The sequence below is a fragment of the Dasypus novemcinctus genome, chromosome 30 (assembly GCF_030445035.2).
Source record: "Dasypus novemcinctus isolate mDasNov1 chromosome 30, mDasNov1.1.hap2, whole genome shotgun sequence".
Classification (NCBI taxonomy): domain Eukaryota; kingdom Metazoa; phylum Chordata; class Mammalia; order Cingulata; family Dasypodidae; genus Dasypus; species Dasypus novemcinctus.
Window position 1 is genome coordinate 46,467,157 of NC_080702.1, and position 9,424 is coordinate 46,476,580.

Here is a 9,424-nt window from a genome sequence, read left to right on the forward strand (position 1 = left end):
TTCCTGGCTATGGTGATCTTGAACCACAGCATTTTCCCAGTGGTGGAGCGGACCATGGTATAGCTCTCATCCAGTCATTTTCATTATCATGTTAATGCATTTTTTGTACTCCATTCTCACACAAAAATATATGAAATGAATATACTTGCCAACTAGAAGTCCAAAAATGGAACATGGGATCAGATTTTTACTCACTCTCCTTCTAAGTCCCATTTTACCTGCTTCAGTTTATATTACTAACACTGAATTACTGACCTTGAATTTACCCCTCTGTGGAATGTCATTAGGGGTTTAACTTTTTAAATCCTCAGAGGAAATATTTTCTATGCAAATGATCTTGTGCACACTAGACTTCAATATGTTAGTTGAATAAATTTGAGAGTGAATTTATTTGTGATGCTATGTGTGCATTTCATTTTCTGTGCATTTGTTCATTCATTCAACATGTATGCATTAATACATTTAAAGTATTTATTCTATAAAGATACAAAAAAGAACATCATAGAACCAGAAATTGTCTTCATTAGTCTAGTTGAAAAGTTTGATTTGATGACATTGGCCTTTGAAGGGAAATTCAGGATGCAATGAGAGAATAGAAGTGAATGCCCTAATATAGATATCATAACTAAGTTAAAAGCCTAGTATGATGAGGAAATTAGACAAGATACTTGGAAGATGGGAATGATTTAGGAATAGGCAGGGAAAGGGGACAGAGATGTAGAAAAAATGATTTTACAAGCATGGGGACAAGCTGAGCTTAGATCTTGAGTTTGACAGGTGCTCTAAAGAAGACAGAGGCACTGGAAACCAAAGTGAAGGGAAAAGAAATGAGAATAGACAGGCATGGGTCAGCCTGTACAGGTTATATAGTTCATTTTAGGAGTTTGAAATTTATTGTAAGAAAGGGAATTCATTGAAAGATTGCCAATTAAGGACGTGGAAGATATTCATAAAAATGATCTCATTTTGGTAGCACATTCTTGTGAGTTTAATTAACACTACTGAATTATATTGGTGAGTATGGTTAAAAGTGGAAACTTTAGGTCTTATATATTATTGGGAAAAATAATAAAAATAACACATAGGACTGTATAACACAGGGAACATTATTGTAGATGATGAACTTTATTTAATAGTGCATTTATAAGAACGTTCTTTCATGTATTATCACAAATGAAGAACATTTTAATAGCAGATGTTAGTAAGAGTGTGATATAAGTGGAGAATGCACCTAATGTAAGCTATTAATGATTGTTAATAGCACGATTTTAATAATCCTCCATCCATTGCAACTAAGAATACTTATGCAAAGTGCAAAAGAATAAGAGATATATGGGAACACTTTAACTTTACATGATTTTTCTGCAAATCAGTGACTGCTTTAATTAAGCATACATGATAATGATAATAGGAAATAGTTCACGTGTCTTTGTAATGGGTGTTTTTTATGTTGTAATCCATGTAAATTGCTTCACACACTGCCGAGAATATAGAATCTTTCATTAAATACTGGGTATTACAGTAAGAAATAGAGCTCACTTATATTTAAAAATCTGTCTTCAAATTTAACAATTATTCCATACCAATGGAAAGTGTTGGTGGTATGGTGATATATGGGAATCCTGTATTTTCTGCATGATTGTTCTGTATACCCATAACTTGGCTAATACTGTTTTTTAACAAATCAATTTTATTGCTAAATATTATTAAAGCATAAATCCATCAATAATGTAAAATCAGTGGTATTCAGTCTAATCAGACGTTTGTGCATTCAACACTGTTTTCATTCCTAGGGCACTTTCATTAACCCAATAATAATAATAAATATTAACAAAAACAGATACACACACAAACAAAACTCATCACCTCTCATTCTCTGTGTTTCTCCAGCCACAGATAGCTGCTATTATTTTTACTTCTCTGTAGTATATCATTATTTATAATTTGTATAAAATGTCTTATATATGCAATATCACACATATTTGTATTTTACATGAGATTTTACTATCTTATAGAGTCCCATGTTGCAGTTTTTAGCTTTCCTTGTTTAATATACATGACATTAGACTTTCCATTTCAGTCACTGTCATACACATATAATAGCTCCGCTAGTTACAAACACAAAGATCCATGCTGTGCTTTAACCATTTTTATTTATTTCCAAAGATTTATAAACAGTCTATTTTTTAGCCAATTTTGCTGCTTACTCATCAAGTTTTTATTCTATATCATTCTCCTATTTTTGGTGTCTTATATTCTAATTATTAACTCCATGAGTAGTACAATACTTAGTTCATTATAGCCCAATAATACAGGATTTCTCCTTTTGTGTCTGGCTTGCTTCTCTCAACAAAATGTCCTCCAGCTTCTTCCATGTTCTCATAGGATTCATGATTTCATTTCTTCTTACTGCTACATAATATTTCATCATGGCGGCGGACCTGGCCCAGTGGTTAGGGTGTCCGTCTACCACATGGGAGGTCCGTGGTTCAAACCCCAGGCCTCCTTGACCCGTGTGGATTTGGCCCATGTGCAGTGCTGATGTGTGCAAGGAGTGCCCTGCCACGCAGGGGTGTCCCCCACATAGGGGAGCCCCGTACGCAAGGAGTGCCCCATAAGGAGAGCCGCCCAGCGTGAAAGAAAGTGTAGCCTGCCCAGGAATGGTGCCTCACACACAGAGAGCTGACACAAGATGACGCAACAAAAAGAAACACAGATTCCCATGCCGCTGACAACAACAGACGTGAACAAAGAAGACGCAGCAAATAGACACAGAACAGACAACCAGGGTGGGGAAAAAGGGGAAATAAATGAATAAATAAATCTTTAAAAATTTAAAAAAATTATTTCATCATGTGTATACTCAACAATTTGTTTAGCCATTCATAAGTTGATGGACAACTGTGTTGTTCCCAACTTTTGGCAATCATGAGTAATGCTGCTGTGAATATTGATGTTCAGATGTCTATTCATACCTCTACTCTCAGTACTTCTAGATATATTCCTAATAATGGTATTGCCAGGTAACATGACAAGCCAATGGTCAATGTCCTTAGGAAATGACAAACAGTCCTCCACAGTGACTTTACCTTTCTATACTCCAAACAATGAATAAGTGTGCCTATCAAACCACATCCTTTTAATACTTTTCTGATATTTTAATAGTGACCAGTCTAGTGAGTATAAAATGATGTCCCATTGTCTGTTTGATTTGCATCTCCCTAATTTCTAGTGATATTGAATATTTTTTCATGTGTTTCTTCACCGTTTTTATTTCTTCTTTCAATAAGTGTCTTTTCAAGTCTTTGATCTATTTTTTAATTGAATATTTTGTCTTGTGATGGAGTTGTATGATCTCTTTGTATATCATGGATATTAAAGTCTTTATCAGATATTTTATGACCAAATATCCTTTTGATTTGGCTGCCTTTTCACCCTTAATGCAAGTCTTAAAGTTGCATGTGTATATTTTTGCGAAAGTCCTTATTTGCCTATGTTTTTTAATTTCTCTCCCCTTCCCCACCTCTGCCCCAGTTGTCTTTCTCTGTGTCCATTTGCTGTGTGTTCTTCCTTTGGTCGCTTCTGTTGTTGTCAGCGACATGGGAATCTGTGTTTCTTTTTGTTGTTGTTGTTGCTTCATCTTGAAGCATCAACTCTCATGTGTGCGGCACCATTCCTGGGAAGGGTGCACTTTCTTTCATGCTGGGCAGCTCTCCTTATGGGGTGCACTGTTTGTGCGTGGGGCTCTCCTACATGGGGGATATGCCTGCGTGGCAGTGCACTCCTTGCTACACATCAGCACTGCATATGCGCCAGATCCACACAAGTCAAGGAGGCCCAGGGTTCGAACCACAGACCTCCCATGTGGTAGATGGACGCCCTATCCACTGGGCCAAGTCTGCTTCCTCTATTTTTTCTTTTGTTGTTCATGCTTTGGATATGTTATAAGAAACTACTGCCTATCACAAGATCTTGAAGATATTTTCTTAAATTTTCTTCTAGGAGTCTTCTGATTGTAACTTTTATACATGGGTCCTTGATCCATTTTCAGTTAATTTTTTTTATAAAGTATGAAATAGGGATCTTCTTTCTTTCTTTTGATAAGGATATCCAGTTCTCCCTGCACCATTAGTTGAGAAGACTGTTCTGGCTCATCTACTGGGTCTTGTCCACCTTCTAAAAGTCATTCGAGTGTAGATGTGAGGTTGTATCTCTGAGTTCTTAAATAGGTTCCAATGGTCAATATATCTGTCTTTATACTAATACTATGCTGTTTTAAAAACTGTGACTAGGGGGCAAGATGGCGGCTGAGTGAACTTCCCGGTTACTAGCTCCTGGGGGGAATCGGCCGGGCGGCGTCGGAGACTCTCTGGGACCAGGCTGTTTAGGGATTTTTTTCTGGTCTGGAGGTGTCTGGACATAGATTTGGAGGGTCCTGCAGGAAACACCTCATATTTGCTGGGTTTCTTCATCCTGCACTGCCTCATTTCTCTGTGAATAGATTTAGCCTATCTACACTATCCCCTTTCCCCTACAACTTGATATACTCCACCATCTGCTATCTCTCCTATATTCCACCTCCCTTTCTTTGATCCACAAAGTGTCTAACTCTTAATTTCTAATACCTTTGTTTAGTTTTCCATCTGATATTCGTCCCTGAAACTATTACCTTTCTTTTCTCTTTCCCTCTCTCACGAAAACGACAGCTTCTTAGTATGTACCATATACCTCCCATGTTCAGTCATCTACCTCATTATAGGTACTTTCCTACTACTATAACTCTACACAATTTACATGATCTAACCTCCATCCTCCCAGAACTCATATTGTTGCTTTGTTAACATATATCACCAATACTACTTCACACTTTTCCCTTCCTTACACAATTGCCTTTCCCCAGCACTAATACTTTCCTTTAAAGTGAGCTTAACCAGCAATAAGAAATTAGAATAAGAAGAACAAAGTGACAAAGAGAAGATATAACACTTAAACAAAAACAACAGCTAATTAATCTCCAAGACTAGATAAAGAAGCTAAGAAACTGATTAAACCTGTCAAGAAAAAATGTTGACAATACAGCAACAAAAATCTACAAACCAAACAAGTAATCAGGAAAATATGGCTGAATCCAATCAACAAACTAAAAATCAGGAAGGGGAGCAGGACTTCCCACAAGCAATGAAAGATCTCAGAACACTTATCACTGACAAATTTGATGAAGTAATGAAAGAGGTTAATAACATGAAGACAACACTTGGAGGGGAAATTGCAGACATGCACAAAAAGATAACAGATATGATGGAAATGAACACCACAATTCAAGAAATCAAAAATACACTTGCAGCAAATATCAGCAGACTAGAAGAGGCAGAGCAGAGAATTAGTGATGTGGAAACAGTGCATTGGAAATTAAACAGATAGTAGAAGTGGTCAATAAAAAGGTAGAAAAAATCCAGATAGGACTTAGGGACTTGAATGATAACGCAAAACGCTCAAATATACGTATTATAGGCATTCCAGAAGGAGAAGAGAAGGGAAAGGGGTCAGAAGGAGTGTTGCAGGAAATAATGGCTGAAAACTTCCCAAATCTACTGAAAGAGACAGATGTACATATCCAAGAACCACAGCACACTCCACTGGTCATAAACCCCAACAGGCCCACCCCAAGACATATACTTGTCAAATTATCCAATGCTCAAGACAAAGAAAAAATTCTAAAAGCAGCAAGAGAAAAGAAAACCATCACATACAAGGGAAGCTCCATAAGATTAAGTGCTGATTTCTCATCTGAAACCATGGAGGCAAGAAGGCAGTGGTATGATATAGTTAAGGTACTAAAGGAAAAAAATTTCCAAGCAAGAATACTCTATCCAGCTAAACTAGCATTCAAAAATGATGGAGAGTTCAAAATATTCACAGATAAACAGAAACTGAAAGAGTATATCAACAAGAAACCTCCCCTTCAAGAAATTTTTAAGGGAGTTCTGCAGGAAGAAAGGAAAAAACAGGACAGTCAGAGATGGAGGAGAGTGTAAGAGTAACAAGAAAGACAAAAATAGAAAGGGAAAATAAAATAATACAAACAAATATAACAAACACAAATCCAACCAAAATATGGCTGCCATAAATAATTCTCTGAAGATAATAACATTGAATGTCAACAGATTAAACTCACCTATCAAAAGATTCAGACTGGGACACTGGATAAGGAAATATGACCCATCCATATGCTGCCTACAAGAGACACATCTTAGACCCAGAGACTCATGGAGGTTGAAAGTGAATGGCTGGAAAACAATCATACAAGCAAACAACAACCAAAAAAAGGCAGGAGTAGCTATATTAATATCAGACAAAATAGACTTTAAATGTGAAACAATTGTGAGAGACAAAGAAGGATACTAAATTTTAGTGAAAGGGACAATCTGTCAAGAAGATTGAACAATCATAAATATTTTTGCTCCAAACAAGGGCACCTCTAAATATGTGAGACAAACGCTGGATAAACTAAGTGAAAAAATAGATGCATCTACAATTAGAGTGGGGGACTTTAATACACCACTATCAACTCTGGACAGAACATCTCAAAAGAGAATCACTAAAGAAACAAAACATTTGAATAGTATATTAGAAGAGCTGGATCTAATAGACATATATAGATCATTACACCCAAACACAGCAGGATATACATTTTTCTCAAGCGCACATGGAACAGTCTCCAAGATAGACCATATGCTAGGCCACAAAGAAAGGCTTAATGAATTCAGAAAGATCGAAATCATACAAAACAATATCTCTGACCACAGTGGAGTGAAGCTGAAAATTCACAAGGGACAGAGGCCCAGACTTCACACCAAAATTTGAAAATTAAACAGCATACTCTTAGAAAAACAGTGGGTCAAAGAGGAAATCTCAAAAGAAATCAATGACTACCTTGAAACAAATGATAATGATAACACAACATACCAAAATTTATGGGATGCAGCAAAAGCGGTACTGAGAGGGAAATTTATAGCCATAAATTCACATATCAAAAAAGAGCAAAAATTGGAGAACTAACTGCACTTTTCACGGAATTAGAAAAACAACAACAAAGTAACCCAACAGGAAGAAGAAGGAAGGAAATAACAAAGATAAGAGCAGAACTAAATGAAAGAGAAAATAAGAAAGCACTTGAAAATATAAACAAGACCAAGAGCTGGTTCTTTGAGAAGATCAACAAAATTGATAAACCTTTAGTGAGACTAACAAAGAAAAAAAGAGAAAAGATGCAAATACACAAAATAAGAAATGAGAAAGGCGATATCACCACTGAACCCACAGAAATAAAGACTATCATAAGAGGATACTTTGAAAAACTATATTCCAACAAAAATGACAATTTAGAGGAAATGGACAAATTCCTAGAAGCACATAAGCAGCCCATACTGACGAAAGAAGAAATTGATGATCTTAACAAACCAATCACAAGCAAAGAGATAGAATCAGTCATTAAAAATCTCCCAACTAAGAAGAGCCCAGGACCAGACGGCTTCACAGGTGAATTCTACAAAACATTCCATAAAGAACTAACACCAATCGTATTGAAACTATTCCAAAAAATCGAAACAGAAGGAACATTGCCAAACTCCTTTTATGATGTCAACATTACCCTAGTACCAAAGCCAAACAAAGACACCACAAGAAAGGAAAATTACAGACCAATTTCTCTAATGAACCTACACGCAAAAATACTTAACAAAATACTTGCTAATCGTATTCAACAACACATTAAATGAATTATACACCATGACCAAGTGGGATTTATTCCAGGTATGCAAGGATGGTTCAACATAAGAAAATCAAACAATGTGATACACCATATAAACAGATTGAAGGAAAAAAATCACATGATTATATCTATAGATGCAGAAAAGGCATTTGACAAAATACAGCACCCATTCTTGATAAAAACACTCCAAAAGATCGGAATACAAGGAAACTTTTTGAACATGATAAAGAGTATACATGAAAAACCACAGCCAACATTGTTTACAATGGCGGCATCCTGAAATCCCTCCCTCTAAACTCAGGAACAAGACAAGCATGCCCATTGTCTCCGCTCCTATTTAACATTGTCTTGGAAGTACTTGCTAGAGCACTGAGGCAAGAACCAGATATTAAAGGCATTCAAATTGGAAGGGAAGAAGTCAAAATTTCATTATTTGCAGATGACATGATCCTATACATAGAAAACCCTGAGAGATCTACAACAAAGCTTCTAGAACTCATAAATGAGTTCAGCAAAGTCGCAGGTTATAAGATCAATGCGCAAAAATCAGTAGCATTTCTATACATCAATAATGAGCAAGATCAGGAGGAAATCAAGAAACAAATACCATTCACAATAGGAAATAAAAAAATCAAATACTTAGGAATAAATTTAACTAAAGAGGTAAAAAGTTATACACCGAGAACTATAGAAGACTGTTCAAGGAAATCAAGGAAGACCTAAATAAATGGAAGAATATTCCTTGTTCATGGTTAGGAAGACTGAATATTATTAAGATGTCTATCCTACCAAAACTGATTTACACATTCAATGCAATCCCAATAAAAATCAACACAGCCTTCTTTCAGGAACTAGAAAAACTAACTATGGAATTTATTTGGAAAGGAAAGAGGCCCCAAATAGCCAAAGATATATTGAAAAAGAAAAACAAAATAGGAATCACACTTCCTGACTTCAAAACATACTACAAATCTACAGTAGTGAAAACAGCATGGTATTGGCATAAGGAGAGACACACAGACCAATGGAATCAAATTGAAAGTTCAGATATAGAACCTCAAGTATATAGCCATATAATATTCAGTAAAGCCCTCTCAACTGGTAGAGAATGGCCTTTTCAACAAATGGTGCCTGGAGAACTGGATAGCCATATGTAGAAGAATGAAAGAAAATTACCATCTCACATCTTATACAAAGATCAACTCAAGATCGATCAAAGACCTAATAATAAGAGCCAAGACCATAAAGATCTTGGAAAGCAGTGTAGGGAAACATCTACAGGACCTTGTAATAGGAAATGGCTTCATGAATATCACATCAAAAGCACGAGCAGCAAAAGAACAAATAGATAAATGGGACTTCCTCAAAATTAAAGCCTTCTGCCCCTCAAAGGAGTTTGTCAAGAAAGTAGAAAGGGAACCCACACAATGGGAGAAAATATTTGGCAACCATATATCTGATAAGAGACTTATAACTTGCATATATAAAGAACTCCTATATCTTGAAAACAAAAAGATAAACAACCCATTTAAAAAATGGGAAAAAGATTTAAACAGACACTTCTCCAAAGAAGAAATGCAAATGGCTAAAAAGCACATGAAAAAATTCTCCAAATCTCTAACTATCAGGGAAATGCAAATCAAAACTACAATG